Raw genomic sequence first — 17,028 nt, 5'->3', positions numbered from 1 at the left:
GGCAGCTTTCCAGCTGCTCTTCCCTAAGCCCGTAGTGTTGCATGTGGTTGTTGTGACCCAGGTGCAGGACCTGGCACTTCTCCTTGTTGAACCTCATACAGCGGTTGCAGCCCATCAGTCCAGCTTGTCCAGATCTCTCTGAGAAGCCTTCCTACCATCAAGCAAATCAACACTTCCACCAACTTGGTGTCATCTGCAAACCTAGTGAAGGTGCACTCGATCCCTTCATCTAGATCATTGATAAAGATATTAATCAGGACTGGCCCCAGCACTGAGCCCTCGGGAACACCATTTGTGACCGGCTGCCAGCTAAATGTAACTCCTTTCACCACCACTCTTCGGGCTCAGCCATCCAGCCAGCTTTTTACCCAGCATAGAGTACACCAAGGCATGAGCATCCAGTTTCCCCAGGAGGATGCTGTGGGAGATGGTGTCAAAGGCTTAGCTAAGGTCCAGGTAGACAACATCCACAGCCTTTCCCACATCCACTACATGGGTCATCTTATAGAATGAGATCAGATTTGGCAAGAAGGACCTGCCTTTTATAAACCCATATTGGCTGGGTCTGATGCCTTGGTTATCCTGCACGTGCTGCGTGATGGTGCTCAGGATGATCTGCCCCATAACCTTTCCTGGCACGAAGGTCAGTCTGGCAGCTCTGTATTTCCCTGGATCCTCCTTCCTGCCTTTTTTTGGATAGGTGTCACATTGGTTAACCGCTAGTCTTCTGGAACCTCCCTGGTTACCCAGGACTGTTGATTACTTGTGGAGAGTGGCTTGGTGAGTTCCTCTGCCAGCTCCCTCAGTACCCTGGGGTGGGTCCCATCCAGCCCCATAGACTGTGTGTGCCCAAGTGGAGCAGCAGGTCAGTAACTGTTTCCTCCTGGACTGTGGGGACTTCATTCTGCTCCTCATCCCAGACTTCCAGCTCAGGGGACTGAGTACCTTGAGTGTAACTGGTCTTGCCATTAAAGACTGAGACAGAGAATGCATTAAATACCTCAGCTTTTTCCTCATACTTTGTGTCAGTGTTCTCTGTTGCATCCAATAAGGGTTGTAGCTTATCGTTGGCCCTCCTTTTGTTTCTAATGTGTTTGCAAAAACATTTTTGGTTGCAAAAACATTTTATGGTAATGGCCAGCCTGAGTTTTAGCCAGGTTTTCACCTTTCTAATCTTCACCCTGCATAACCTCGTGACATCCTTATAGTCTTCATGAGTTGCCTGCCCCTTCTTCCAAAGGTGGAAAACTCTCCTTTTTTCCCTAAGTTCCAGCCAAAGATCTCTGTTCATCCAGGCTGGGCTTCTTCATCACTGGCTCATCTTTCAGCACATGGGGGAGGTCTGCTCCTACACCTTTGAGATCTCCTTCTTGAAGAATGTCCAGTCTTCCTGGACCCGTTGGCCCTTCAGGACTGACTCCCTAGGGACTCTGTCAACCAGGTTCTTATACAGGCCAAAGTCTGCCCTCTGGAAGTCTATGGCAGCAGTTCTGCTGATCCACCTGTTTACTTCTCTGAGAATCAAAAACTATCATCTCATGATCACTATACCCAAAACAGCCTCCCACCACCACATCACCCACTAGTCCTTCCCTGTTTGCAAACAGCAGGCACAGTGGGGCATCTCCCCTGGCTGTCTCACTGATCAGCTGATTCAGGAAGTTATTTTCCACACACCCCAGCTACCTTCTAGACTGTTTTGTCTCCTCTGTGTTGTATTTCCAGGGAAATCTGGTAAGCTGAAGTCCCCCATGAGAACAAGGGTCTAGCAATCATGAGACTTCTCTCAGCTGCTTGTAGAATATTTCATCTGCCTCTTCATCCTGGTTGGGTGGGCTATAATAGACTCCCACCAGGATATCCACCTTGTTGTCCTTCCCCTGACCCTTAATCATAAACATTTGACCTTGTTGCTACCACCATTCAGCTCTAGGCTGTCAAAACACTCCCTGACATAGAGAACTACCCCACTGCCCTTCTTTCCTTGCAACACTCCAGTCATGTGAGTCATCCCACCATGTTTCTGTGATGGTGATTATGTCATAGGTTTCCTGCTGCATGATGGCTTCCAGCTCATCCTGTTTGTCACCCATGCTTTGGGCACTGGCATAGATGCACTTCAGCTGTGCTGTTGATCTCACCCCCTACACTGGCATGCCACACCCAGGCTCATCTCTGACAAGCTTGGTTTTATTCTCTTCTCCATCTGAGTCTAAGTTAAAGCTCTTTCGATGACCCTTGCTAACTCGTGACCTAGAGTCCTTTTCCCCCTTGAGATAAATGAATCCCGTCTGTTGCCAGCATGTCTGGTGCTGCGTAAACTGACCCATGATCAAAAAAAACAAAATTCAGCCAGTGACATGAGGCCTGGAGCCAACTATTGATCTGGGTGATCTTCCAACTACACACACCACCATTCTCTGCAAGTGGCAGTATAGAAGAAAACACTTTTTCAAAACAGTTGTGGGAATTCTCTGAAGCAGTAATAACTGCTACCTGACCTGTGTTTATATGTAGCCATTTTAACACTTTGACTGTTGCTGCATTGGACCAAATAGAGTTTCAGTTCTTTAGAGAGATATGCCTGCTGTAAATCTTGGCCCAAAGAGCTTGGAAATAGCAGAAAAAAAAATGTGTGTGAGGCAAGCATTCTACCTTCAAGCTGTAAAGAAGGATCACAAAATTACAAGCATGGAATCCTGGCCATATTGAATGCAGTGGCAGACTTCCTATTGATGAACACAGTATGCAAGACCTATTAGCGATCACAGGAATCACAGCTAGTCTCCTGCCTCACCATGATCACAGGCATATTTCTGTAGGCTCTCTGGCAAACACAGGTGGCAATAACCTGATGTTAGTTCAGCCTCTTTAATATAACTTCTGGAATTTCTGTTCAACATACCACATTTGGTCCTGACAGGAGTGCGTCTCCAATCGCTGGATTCAGCATAGTTGATTATTTTTTTGTCAAAATGAATTTTCATTAAATAATAATAAAACACCCTCATAAAAACTACTTGTTATCCAAAATTAACTGCTAGGAATGGCCTATGGTAAAAAAACATCTGCAAAGTACAGTGGCAATCAACTCAGAGTGGCTTGCTTCTACAGTAAACTTTAATACCAGCAATATTTTCTACAGATGTTAGTGTTGGCAGCACATTTTTGGACAGCCATAACTGAAAAACTGTCAAAAAAAGCATTTCTAAGGCATCTTGGGATCTGACATGTTTTCATATATTTTTAAATTCTGACTTTACCTAATCAATGACTTTTTTGTTTGTTTGTTTTAGGAAGAAAATGGTGGCATATAATTCCTAGGTAACCTCTGCCATACTAGTGAATTTGAGAGCAGAGTAATACTAATAGAAACAGGGGAGAGGGAAGGGACAAAAAGAGGGGGGGAAAAGTAATGTGGGTTGTTTTTTGGGTTTTTTGTTTTTTTTTTTTTACTGTAAGGAAAAGAACAGAGAATGTTAACAAAGAAATGTAATTTAATACCTACTCAATTTACAGATTGGATTTTCCATGAGATTAACTTTGAGTCTAGAATGAATTGCACTGATCTTGGAAGTTCCTATAATGACCAGCACACAGTAGTATGACAGTGCAGTAGTATAAAGACGTCAGAGACTTCAAACAGCTACAGTAGTTAACTAATTGTGTTCAAATAACATTATGGTTGTACATAGACCCACAAAGAAGGGAAATTTTGAGGTAAGCCTGCCAGTGCACTGGCCAGTTGGCTAATGCAATGCAACAGACTCCTCCCAGGGCCCCAAAACACCACATGGGAGAAAATTCTGCCCTCCAGTGAGCACAGGTGACTCTTTCCACAACTTCCTCATACATGTTTCTAAGACGATCAATACACGTATCTGGGCATTTCAGACTTTAAAAAAAACACCATACTGTGTCTATGGGCCATGACTGAATTGTGCTTGGCTCAGGAAAGGTGGCAGGGAAAACTCTTTCATGGGATGTGTCTGCACTTTGATCCTGGGAAATAAAGCACACCACAAAAACATAGCTGAACACATGCAGCTGTGCTCTTGCTACTCCTCCTTCTTCCACAGACCTTCCGTTTGCTGGGATGAAGGAGACCTGCTGGCTGCTTTCAGCAGTGCTTGATAGTACTGATGCAGGGAGCACAGGACCTGGCTGTAAGTCCACAGCCATGATGCTGGATTTATTATGGCTCTCTATCTGCATATGGAGTTTTAACTGACTGTAGGGTTTGTTCTTTCTTCTGTCATCACCCCCACCACTACCACCCCACCCCCCATACACACCTTAGTCCTCTTGTTGTGCTTCCATGGAAGAAAGAAGAGCACATCACATTTGGGGGGATGTTATTCGCACCAGTGAGGAGTCAGAAGCTACTAGTTCTGTGGGGCAAAGAGAGAAAAGGTCCTGTAAAGCACCTTTTTGATACCACTTATGGACAAAGAGAGGCTGCTGTAGACCTTTCTTCAGGCTGTGAGCATTTTACTGTCCCGTTGTCAGACCAACAAGACACTACTTTTCATGAATCCTACTCAAGTCCCGGAGAAAGCAGACTCCTTCTGCCCAATCTCTTAATTTAGGAACCTCAAATCACTCTGCTAATTTTGCAGCCTGGCAAGTATGAGCTTGGGAAGAACAAAAAACAAACAAACAAAAATCCCTAAATCAGCTGGATAAGAATTACAAACTGGAGACCTGTTTGTCTGTGTCTTGCTGCAAACGTTAAAGGCAATACCCCTTGCTATATTTATTTGCTCTTTAAAAAGTAAGAGCATAAGTATTAAACCTATTTACAGCCTAATGAATGAGTCTCTAAAAATACATGGAGATGAGTGCAAGTTAACCCTAGGACTGCTGTTCCTGCTAGTCTGAAGCCAGTGAATGGGGGGTGAGGTTTAGTCACTGCGCCGAGCAGTATGAGCCCTTCAGATCCCTGAAGCTGCCCTGAGGGGAAGTGTCCCTGGAGGTATCTACTGGCCACGTTGAAATAGTTTCCAAAAGAAATCACTAGAGGAGACCTAAAAATAATGGAGGAGGAGTGAGGAGAGAAGTTTTCAGGCACTTAAATTTAGGACTAGAGACAGAAGGAGGACAAGACAGCCTAAAAAGTGTGGAGTTCTTTCCTGGTGTGGCTTCAGATACACTGGGAGACTTTCATCAAGTCATTAACCACAATTTGAAGCATTAGCTGACTGTGCACACTTTGTGGAATTACAAATGAGGCAACTTTTCCGTTTCTTGCAATATGGTGGGAAAAGAAGGAAAATGTCAGGGAGGATAGTTGCTATATTTGTGAATAGAAAAAGGGAAGAGATGGTTTTGGGATGTTTGAGACTGTCACAAATGCAAGGTTTTATAGTCCCAAAGCAACTTGGTGATGAATTTATCTAAAATTAAAAAGCAATAACAACAACAACAACAAAAACACCAAAACTGAGAAGACAATTCAGCTTGTTAGAACTAGTTTATAAAAAGAACATAACAAGGACAGGACAAAAGGGAGGAAATTTATTTGAAAGCAATAAACAAAAGGTGCATCACTCATAGACAAGGTCACTACAATTTTGTTCTTATTCATGCATAGTTCATAAGGTTAATGTGTACATTAGCTGGGACCCTCAGCTTCCTAGCAAGCCACTAATACTGACATCAGTGTCACAAAAAAGGCATGCTGTTGATTTCAAAAGTACTTGAGACCATCAACATGGAATTTTTTTAATAAGTGAAGAGCAGGCTGGATCAATAGAGGTTAGTCAGTTAAAGTTGAGTTCTCCAGGAAAAAACTTCAGAATATGAGTTACACTTAGTCATGTTATTCTATTAGTAACTACCCTGGAGATGCACCCAAGCCTAATGAATTTAAACTGAATAGCATGTAACGGAGAAGCTTCCACATATTTTACATAGCAGTGATGTCTGCAAATTACACTGCAAGCACTGCCTATCTCAAATAGTATGCCAGTTGAAAGTAAATCAATTTTCGGGTACCAGACACAAAGAAAGTTGTGCTATCAATGTAACTGTTAGTAATTGACATTTTAATTTGATTCCATGTGACACTGAGTAATTTTGCACTATTCTGTATTTTGTAATTTGAAATATGGATGTATTCTTTCATTCATTTTAGATATGAAAACCCTTCAGTATTGCTACAGGTTTAGTTTTGGGTTTTTCTTATTTATTTTTTGCTAGTACTTCCTAGATTTATACACAAATATTTTCTAAATTTGTCACTGAAAATTGCTGAATTCTTTGGGGGTTTTTTAACCTTTGCATGATTTACATGTTTTCTTAGAAGTCTAATTTCTACCCTAAACTGTCTTCTGGACTGCTGTCTTCTAAAAGTAGAACTGCAATAGGCAATTCACTTTTAAATTCCCACAAAGTGACCACATTTTCCAGAAACAAGATATTTTCATTTTCATTCATTCAAGATAATCTTTTCACATGTTCCCAAACATGGTTTTACAAAGACCAACTTTTTTCTCATGTATATACATACAAAACTCCTTGAATTTTATTTGGAAAAATGTATCACTATCAAAGTGCAATTTAACCCTAACTGTGTCTTAAGGGGAATTCTTTTCCTTCTGTTACCCTTAGTCTTCAGGTTTTGCCTAAGTTATCATTTTTGCCACCTGTCTCTCTTTTTTTTTTTCTTTTTTTTTTTTTTTTCCCAGTGACAGTGTTGTTATGGAAACATCATATTTCCAATACCCAATAGCTATTTCTCCTACTGGAACCTAATCCTTAGAAGTGGTAAGTATTTCATGTGTCTGTGAACAAACTCAAGCAGCAGAAAGGTCTCATGTCCAGCCTAGATGTGTTTTCCAGTTCTCTCTTGACACTATAACTTCAGTCATTAAAGAGGCTGACCTGTTTGGCCCAGGTAGTGCAAAACTCTGATATATTCAAGTTATGGTCTTTTAGGCTGTTAACTTGAAATCGTGCTGACTGTTTATATGGTCTGAGTTATATAGGATTTGATGTGTTTTATTGATTCTGTCTGAAGACATTCAGCACCTTCCTGGATTAAGTCCTGTACGGTTATTTTGTGCAGGATGCTCTCTACTTTGTCATCAGCATGACCATTTTTGCTGCTGAACTCATCTTTCCTTTCAGAATTTTAGCTGAAGAGGAAAAAATATGATGATAGGCAGCACAACAGAAACTGTATGTTAGAGAGAGACATGTATGAACTCCCCCCAAAAATAAAACAACTTTCAAGGGTATGCTCAGATATGTATGCAATATGAATCGTACAAAGTCTTATGGTCTTCTGCATGCATGGCCTTACTAAATAGAGAATGAACAGTAGAGCCCCAGCCCCAATGAGAACAGGATTCAGTGTCATGCAGGGCAGTATCAAGTGTTGTCCATGTAAACACCATGGCCAGCCAGTGAATATCATCAGTAGCAAGGAAAATAATTGCTGTGGTTAAATTCCACAAATTTCCACTGTACAGCACATGTGTTATTCATTGGTATTCATGGTGCATGTCTTAGTAAGGCTTTAGCACATCTTGGTAACCTTGGAGTAGATAAGAATTAGTAACATCAAAGACATTGATTTACAATGGTGAAAAACTGGTGGAGTCTTGAAATCAACACATTCCCAGTTGGTTAACTGGCTGTCTCACTTGGCAATGCTGTTTCTGAGTTGCTATTGTGAATTCAAATACAAAGCCTTTGAATATCTGAGGCTGGAAAATTGGTGAGCTGGGAACAATGTGCAATTTTCGTCTGGTGATACAAGCTGCAAAGAATTCCATTTGGGAAAAGTCTATGAAAATCCTGCCTGGAATAACACCAAACAGCATCTATTAACTTCCCCAGTTATTAAAATTCCATCTGCGTCAGTAAATGGTGTTTGTTTTCTCTGTGCAGTACTATTTCCCCCACTTTGTTGCTCATAGCCTTGAAGATTATTCATACTTTTCCTGATGAACATTGGAGATGTGTAGGTAATTCCACCTGCAGCTGTATATATCAACTACTACAGAAAGTCTCTCCCCTCTCTTCTGATGTAAGCTTTTTGGGGCAACTCTGGTGATATTAAAAAATGTTTTAAAGCTCATCTTTGTTCTGTTGTTAATTTTAACAGGTCTCCATTTAAGAGCTGAATTAGAGCTTCTGACATTTTTTTTTTATTATTTTAAGAGAAAGTCAACTTATGATGCCCTGGGGCAATATATATTTGTGACTCATATTTATAGATGGCAAGAACGGTCACCAAACTCAACATCACTTGACTGTATGGGTTTTTTTTGCCAATATTTGCTTACTTGGAGATGTGATTAGGAAGGGAGAGTGCCTTCTTAGTATTTGAGACTATGTTGGGGGAAAACAATACTTTGAAGCTTACAGCATATTAATGAAGGAAATGCTTACAGACATTAATGTGCTTTGAAAAGGAGTATTTAAAATGCAAACATGAAAAGTCCATACTTGAAAGGTGCTTTGCTGATGTACAAACTAAAGGTACAACCTCTTCTTGATAGACAGAGTGACTGATCACACTCCTCAGGGCTATGTATCTGCTTTCTAAGTGCACATACATATATATATATATACACACATGTATGTTTATTTACCACTTGCCAGGGCCATGGTCTCTGACATGCTCCTACACAAAGCAATAATAACACGTGGATGTCTGTAAGCATCTGTATGTTCACAGGCTTGACTGGACAAGGACAGCTCCTGTTTTCTAACCTGCACTTCTTTTTTTGCACAGTGGGACACTGCTGAAAGGACAGCATTGCTCTTGCAGACGGCCAGCTGGCCCCGGGATGTGAAAGTAGCTGTGTAAGAGCAATCCACAGCCGCACTTGTTTGCCAGGCCTCCAGCCTTTGTGAACAATGGCAGCAGCAACAACACTGTTGAAAGGAAATCCAGCTGTGCTCTCAGCAGCTGGGTTGTGTTTTGCTGGGGCTGAGGAGGGTGGCCAGGAGCATGCCTGTAAAGATGACCTTCCTCCTGCATCTGGGGTTATGCAGCAGACCTCTGTGCAGCCAGAGTTGTAACGCTGTGACATGGGTGGTCCTCAGGGACCACTCTTAGAGGAGACAGACTATGAAGAAGGCTTGTCTATGATCTTGTTTTGTTTCACCTTCCTTTTCTAAAAATTACCAAAACCCATTAATCTCACTGAGCCAGCCCAGAGGAGCAGGCTGGGCATGCTGCTTGTTCACCTGCATGCAGCAACACTCCACTGGCAGCACAGCAGGATCCTTTTTCCAACAAGATGCAAAGGTGGTTGCACTCCTGTTCTGACAGGAGTGCTTCTGACAGGGGGCTTGTGGTGCTTTTCCTTGACATTTTAGCTTACTGTCTGAGAAGGAAAGGCACTTCACACTATTCTTCATCCTTCATATCATACAGCCTACTGATAACTATTCTCTGCAGGTTCTTCACGAGAAACACTGAAGTTTCAAAATCAGGCCAGTGTTGCCTTGTCTCTCAGGTCTAATTAGGTCAAAGACATTCTGGCTAAAATAAACTCTAATTTCATCTTTCTTCTCCTAAAATAAAAAGAAGAAAACCTGAAACTCCTCCAGATGCTGAAAATCATCCTTTCCATCACACCTTTCTTACATTACCTTGTTTGGCCCTTCTTGATTCTGATGGGCCTCACACAGGTGTTGGAATTTTGCACTGAATCTGTCATTTCTGTACCTGAAACTTCAAAACCCCCAGTGTTACTCTTGAGAAATGTCCAGCCTGTTTTTATTACAAAGTCTGAAGGAAACATTTGCCTCTCTCTACGTGCCCCTCTCAATGTCTTCTCTGTGCTTCCCAATCCCCTGACAGCAGAAATGACTGGCAACATGTAATACTAATTATTTTCAGATTTCATAGCACACTAGCCAACTCTGTTCTCACAGAGCTTTCAGTCACATGATTTATAAGCAAATACAACTATGTCCTTACATGCAGTTTCTTGCTTAGGGAAACTGCATTTTCTTAAGTTTCTTCTGCCTGCCTCTCATTTCATTTGTGTTTGTTTGTTCTTGTTTTTTAAGACTGAGGGAAAGGGTAACGTAGTTCATCCAAAGTCTGTAGTTCAAGTTCTTATTCTCTTTTTCTTGCTAAAACTATGAATATCTTGAGGTTCTAAATTTCTCTGTGCCTTGATTTCCCCATTTTAGCCCTGGAAAAATGTAGTTTACTACCTTAAACTTCCTGTGGAATTTATTGATAGCAAATGGATCCAGACAGTGAACAAAGTGATGTAGATATATGGCACAACCAAAGGTGGGGAACATTGCTTCAAGAGATACTTAAGGAAACTAGATGTTTTCCATCACCTTTTGTTGTAAATATATAATAGATTCTCCAGCAAAACAAAAAGTGTTAAAAATATCCAGTAGCTTAATTCATAAAAATGTATATTAAAAATGTTTTTCCTGTTTGGCAGGTGAAGGAATAGTAGGAAATTTACCAGTTCACTCCTTGGCTCTAAAAACTAACTCACAACACTGAAAAGTAAATATTTATACTTGTTATATAAGAATTTATTATTAATTGATTGTTAGGAAAAAAAACTTCTGACTTCAAGATCAAGTGGGACTAGTGAAGATAAATCAAGTTGTTATGCCTGTGAAATTAAAACAGGATAGTTTTATTAATATTATGTAATTAATCAATTGGTAAAAAACATCCCACCATCATCAAACTTGAAAGAAATGTTCAGGATGGTTACTATCACTAGCTATATTAGATATTTAGAACAGTTTTTCCAGTGCTTAACAACAATATCTAACTTGTTTAATGTTTAATACCAATTAGAGCTAAATAATGAGACAAATCTTACTTAATAACAATAAAATGTAATTGCACATTTATTACCACTGTAATTTTAAATAATAAAGTAACAAGGTTTATCTTATAGCTTTACCTATTAAATCAAAGAGATACTCTTGTAATAATCAATATTTAATTAACTTTATAATTACTCACAATAACTGTCTCTTAAATGTGAGTTAAAAGCCTCTTTGAGGCTTAAACATTACTAATTTCTCTGTTTAGATGTGTTTAACTAGAGCTTGCTACCAAAAATTATCTTGAATCATGTTGAGGGTAACTGGAGTCCCACATATATACATTTATATATAAAAAAAAAATTCTTATTTTAGAATACAATGAAGACTTGTTTATATTTAAAAGGAATAATTTTTGCCAAACTTTTTTTCCAAATAATGCATTGATTTGCTATAAAGACATTAACTTGCACTGGCCAGTGATGGAATTTCTTTTTAATTTACATCTTTATATGCATTATATAGTTTTCTGAAATTCATTCAGAGTGAATTGAAATGATGTGTTGATTCCTTAAATAGTAGAAATTATTAATAGAGGCCCTCACATCTTACATCTTTTTCTGAGTTCAGTGACTACTTAACTAAATGTGAATCTCCGGGGTCAATTCATCAACTTCCTAATAAATAATGCCACTTCAATAGATAATGTCCCTGCTGAATAAGGGACACTACTTTTTCAGTCATGAGCTAAAGAAGAAAGCAAATTTAAAAGATATGTTTGAAGAGATTCTCAATAGCATAACAGTGCTCTGTGAAGGCTGTTTTCATAAGTTCTTGTGGGTTTTATAACCTAACCAACAGATGAGATTTGCAGCAGTTCATAGATTTTCAGGTTAAATTTACATTTCAACACTGCATAAAACTGAAGCCTTAAAACTTGAGTTTACATGTTATTTTTATAACAAAACTGTGATTTTTTCTGTATGTTCTTATTCCCTCTAATAATCTTCCATCTTTCTCCTACTGAAGCAAACCTATAGGAGAAGGCTGTCTTCCATTTGTCCATACTAGCAGTAGCTGATGCCCTAAGATTTCTTGGTTCCCAAGATTTGAAAACATCTGGTTTGAGTGGGCACAACAGAAACTCCAAGGGAAATTTGTTTAATAAATTTGCTTGAACTCGGTGTTGTTACCTTTGGTTTTTAAGCTAAAGACTCCTCAACTTTATTTGGGGCATCTGACAGAATTCAAGACATATCAAGTCTGGAGCCCATCTAGGCAGTAGTGAAGGGAATCTTTTTGGTCTTTTCCAATAAACTGAAAGCAGGCAAAATCTACAACAAGGCTCAGCAGGGACTGAGACTCAAGTGTATGAAGGGAAGTCAAAAGGAAGAGGAAGGTTCCAAGAAGCCTTAGAAGGTATGGTGATATAAACAGAAGTTGAAAACTGACAGATGAGCACATTGTCCTACATTTAGCAGTAAAATCTACAGATAGAGAAAACATGAAGGTATGTCAGAACAAAAACTATTTTCAGAATGTCAGGGAAGATGGTCTGAGAAGAAATGTGTAACGGCATCTGAAACCAATTGACTTAAGGCTGGTCTGTATTTCACTGAGCTTTCTTAGCCCAGTATACTTTCTGAAATAATGTCTGTACTAGAACAGATTCATTACTTGGTAAGAAAAATAATCGACTGACCTTCAAGAAGAAAATAAACAGTTGTTTGTCGGGGCTTGCAAGGGTTAAGAATAAAACAGAATAGGTGATTTAAAAATAAGTTCAGATAAGCAACGAAAGCCAATGGAAAACCACAGGTGAGAATGACATGGTTTGCTTTCCCCATATGGCAGAACATCATCCTGGACTTAGTTAAAGTTCAGAGACAGGATTTAGGAAGATCATAAAAGTAAAATTGCTGTCATTGACAGGGGAAAAATGATTACACTTTTTAATGGTGCCTGCAGTTAAGCTTCAGTAAACCACAGGAACACATTGGACCAGCTTCTGAAAGAAAATATGCTTCATAACTGGGCTGAGGACAAACTAAATAAATTACAGATTTAAGCAGTGATGTTACAGTCAGACACCTAATCCTCAGAAAAGATTTCCTAGGATCGCTGTGGTGAAAACCCTCCAATTATATGATTGGTAGAAGTGCAAGCTCTGGGTTTACCCAAGGCCATCTATGGCTACCGTTAAAATCAGTTATGGGTGGGGGTTTTTTTGTTTGTTTTTTTGTTTTTTAATGAAAGAAGAACCAGATATCTTTTCAGCACCTGAGAAGAGTGTGAGATAATAGTTTTCCTCAGGTCCACCTGCATTTTATTATGCTGGACAATCAGAACTTTTGCTGCAAAAGCAAAATGTAAATAAATTTTCCCAATTATAACTAGTCCTTGAAGTGAGCTCAAGGAGTTGATCGGATTGCCCATGTGGGAGCTGGCCACAAAGCCTTAATAAAGGAAGATACTCTTCCATGAGTCTCCAGAGGTTCACCCTGCAGAATGTAACAAAATCATAACCTGCTCTGAGGATTCTGCACAGGGTTGAAAAATAAAATTTTTTTGAAGACTTTCATTCAATATCTACATGAAGTTTTCATAAAACAACAGTTTGCGTCAGTCCACAGGCTTTCTAAAGAGACACTGATAGAGAGCTAATGAGGAAGCTTTATGGGAGGTGGAGGTGGGGGTGTGGATATAACCAATAAAAAACACAACTCATGGACATTAAATGTCTGAAAAGAGAGAGTAAGTCATTATTACCTAGCAGGGAAAATCCAGTTAATTTCCAATATAGACTTAAACTCTAAAGTTACAAAATACTTCAAAAACATAACCCTGAGAATTCTAAACTGAAAGAAACCTAATAATCTTTCCTGACACTGAATCTTTCAGTGAACTCAGCAGTTACAGATTGATGGAACCACCCGAATGACATTCACAACACATGGTCAGCTGAAGAGCATGCTTCCTACTGGGCTAGAAGAGTTCACTTTGTTCTGTTTGACTGCAATATTGAAAACCTGTGACTAGTGAAACATACGCAGACTGGTCAGAATTAGCAAAGGTAAAGAATTATGGAAGGAAAGGGAAGAGGAAAAGGGGAAAGAGCTGGTCCTCTTTTCCTTTGGTGGGTAAGGATAGGAAAAAGAAGGGGAAAAGGGGAAAAAGAGAAAAGGAAAGGGTTGACTTCTGGAGGCTTTATTCTTGTAGTAAGTGTTATCTTGGCAGAGTGTGGAGTATTTTCCAAAGAGGTACCTGTAGTAGACAGGATACTGGTATGTTACCTGTTTGGGAAAGAAAACATGGGCAAGAGATACTTGTAAAAAGTATAGTGCGTCTCTTTCCTTGGTAGTGTCCTGCACAGAGATCTATGTGAACTGAAGTTTAAAAAATCAATAAACATCATTTTCCATATTATTGTCCAGGTTAATTGCATACAAAGCGCACACAGGCACATAAAGCAAGCTATAAAAGGAAAAAAAAAGAAACAAAAACAAAAACAAAAAACAACAGGTGGGGGTGGGGGTGCATGGCAGGGGGGTAAGTGTGGGGGGTGGGGGTGTGAGTGTGGGTGTGTGGGGGGAGGGGTGCATGGGTGTAGGGGTGTGGGTGGTGCATGGGGGGTAGGTGTGTGGGGTGTGTGTGGTGTGAATGTGGGGGGGTGAGTGGGTGTGGGAGTGGTGTGGGTGTGGGTGGGTGTGGGTGTGGGGGGGTGAGTGGGTGTGGGGGGGTGAGTGGGTGTGGGGGTGTGCATGTGTGTGGGGGGTGCATGGGGCATGGGGGGTAGGTGTGGGGGGGTGGGGGTGGTGTGAGTGTGTGTGGGAGTGCGTGGGGGTGTGGGCGTGCGTGGGGGTGGAGGGGGTGCGTAGAGGGATGGGGGTGTGGGGGATAGGTGTGTGTGTGTGTGGGAGTGGTGTGAGTGTGTAGGTGTGTGTGAGGCATGTGGTGGTGAGTGGGTGTGGGGGGTGCATGCAGGTGGGAGGTGGGGGTTGGGTGTGGGGTGGTGTTAGTGTGTGTGGGGTGAGTGTGTGGGTGGGGTGTGTGGGGAGTGGGGGGTAGGTGTGTGTGGGGTGTGGGGGTGGTGTGAATGGGGGGGGATATTGAGGGTTGTGGATGTGGGGGTGAGGGTGTGTGTCTGTGTCTGTGTGTGTCCAAAGAAGAAAGCCTGAGACTCATGTCTTCTTGTAACAGTGACCACGAAAGCCCAGGGGAAATACAACCTTCAAATGGATAATCCCCCTCTCCCACCCACCCCCAGCTCATCTTCTGCTGTGCTGCAAAATTTTAATATCTCATCAAATATATAGCAGCCATAAACTACTGTCCCTTTTTATGTAGTTTCAGATGCAAGAAGGAGCACATTCTTTATAATGACCTAAACCTATCAAATGAAATAACGCTTTGGGATGATGAATTCTAAATTATGAGTGATTATTTCAAAATTCATTACAACTTTGTTTGACATTTTTACTGCCTTCTTAATTTCTTCCAGGCAAGCCACATAAGTTATTACACATGATATAAACAGTGCACCAATTAGGAAAAAGGGTTTTCCAAGTTTACACTCTAGCTGTTTGTCTTCCAGACTAAGATGTTTGAGCCAGTTATGGGGATATCACTGAAGTAAACATCAGCATAAAAAAAATAAATTAAAAATAAAGTTTATCATATGTTTTGCACTCTAGTAAATTAATGCATTTCTCAGACATCAAGAAATTAAAATGCACAACAAGCTGTTGACAAAGGTATTATTAGCTCCATTTTACAGATGGAGGAAAAATATCAGGAACGGAGTCATGTCACAGAACAGACAGCCCTTTAATACATCAGCAAGGCAACAGTCTGTAGTGATAGCAAAGGTAGAGGTACTTGACAATGAGCAGCCAAGGTATTTGGTGTGTGTGTATGAAATATGGTACACTGTGGGCTGTGCAATTGTGTACAACGGTGTGAATATAAGTAATGATTTAGGTGAGGAGCTGAAGGAAAGAATGCTGTCTCACCTTGACTGAGGGCACAGTCGCAACAGCAGACTGATCTCCATGCCTCAGTGGAGTTCTGCTCAGCTCAGTAATGAAGGCAGAGCACATCAGTCTTCATTTACTGCAAGAGAAATCCTACTCTTCTGCTCTGACATTTGGATCAGGTCCTAAGGTAAGATGAAGTCTGAGCTTCACACTTCCCACTCATCTACACAGAAAAGAACACATTTGACTGGTGGGAAAAGGATGACAGAAGAGTGCAGGGATGTGATAACATTTGTAGAATTGTACTCAAGTAAGGTCATGTACTTAGAGCTAGGCTTCCAGGCATCAGTCTGCTGGGATCTCCTACATGACTGACTGAATGTGTTTTGAGGCTTTTTGGCCTCCCTCTAACAAATCAGGTACTGGCCGTTCCCTGAGGCAGGACATTCATCACATTTGGCAAATCCTATGTTCCTCTGATCTCTCCCTCTGGTAGGGTTTGCAATTAAGAACCTACAAAAAACTTTCAAACTGAAGCCAAGAAAAATTCAAGAAATTTATTAATGCTGAAAAAGACAGGAGACCAAGTTTTCTGAGGAAGACCTTACTCTAAACAGAGCCAGAGTAACTAGTAAAGCTAGTGTAATGCAAATGACCATCACACACGTACTATTTGGCAAATATCTTTTTTTAGGTCTAGCATATCCAACAAAGAAAGAGCTGAGTTTTAAGTAGTGGGTTTGTTTTCTTTTTTTAAAAAAGGAGAATGTTTTTCCCTGGACTAAATAGTTAACAAATACACATAGCAGCATCAACTGCAGAAGTTTATCTTTGAAAAACCTATTAGACTTTCATTGAGTTGGTGGCAATACAGCATTGAATATCATAGCTTGCACTGGTTTATTCAACAGCAGTTTTCTACTCAAGCCCTTCTGTCTGCCTGGATAACAGTCTTCAGGGTCGCTTCACATCCTGCCCTTGCTATAAAGTATGGAAAGGGCAGCCTTTGATATGCCAGGCACACATTCACTCACTCTTCCTTGTAGGGGCAGATGGTGCAAGACCAGCTTATCTGAGTCACCATTTGTGACTCTTCTCAGGCTTGTTCTTTTGTTCACATGAAAGTGCTTCTAACAATAGCTTTGCCTGGGCACTCTGCCTGGAAAGTTCGAGCCTCTGCCTGACAGCTGCACAGTTACACATTGTGTCTTATGTGTCAGGATGCGTCTGACAAGAAAATGGACAAACTTCCTCAAACTATTCTTCAGTACCTGATTGC

General features: G+C 40.7%; 1 long non-coding RNA gene across 1 annotated transcript in view; it reads right to left on the bottom strand.

Annotated features, from left to right (window-relative positions):
* LOC308056501 overlaps positions 1–17,028 on the bottom strand; it is a 106,579-nt gene that overhangs the window by 14,554 nt on the left and 74,997 nt on the right. The window lies entirely within an intron of this gene.

Source organism: Falco punctatus, assembly GCF_963210335.1.
Source record: "Falco punctatus genome assembly, chromosome: Z".
Taxonomy (NCBI): Eukaryota; Metazoa; Chordata; class Aves; order Falconiformes; family Falconidae; genus Falco; species Falco punctatus.
The sequence above is the reverse complement of the archived record's forward strand: the minus strand, read 5'-3'. Positions and strand labels throughout refer to the sequence as shown.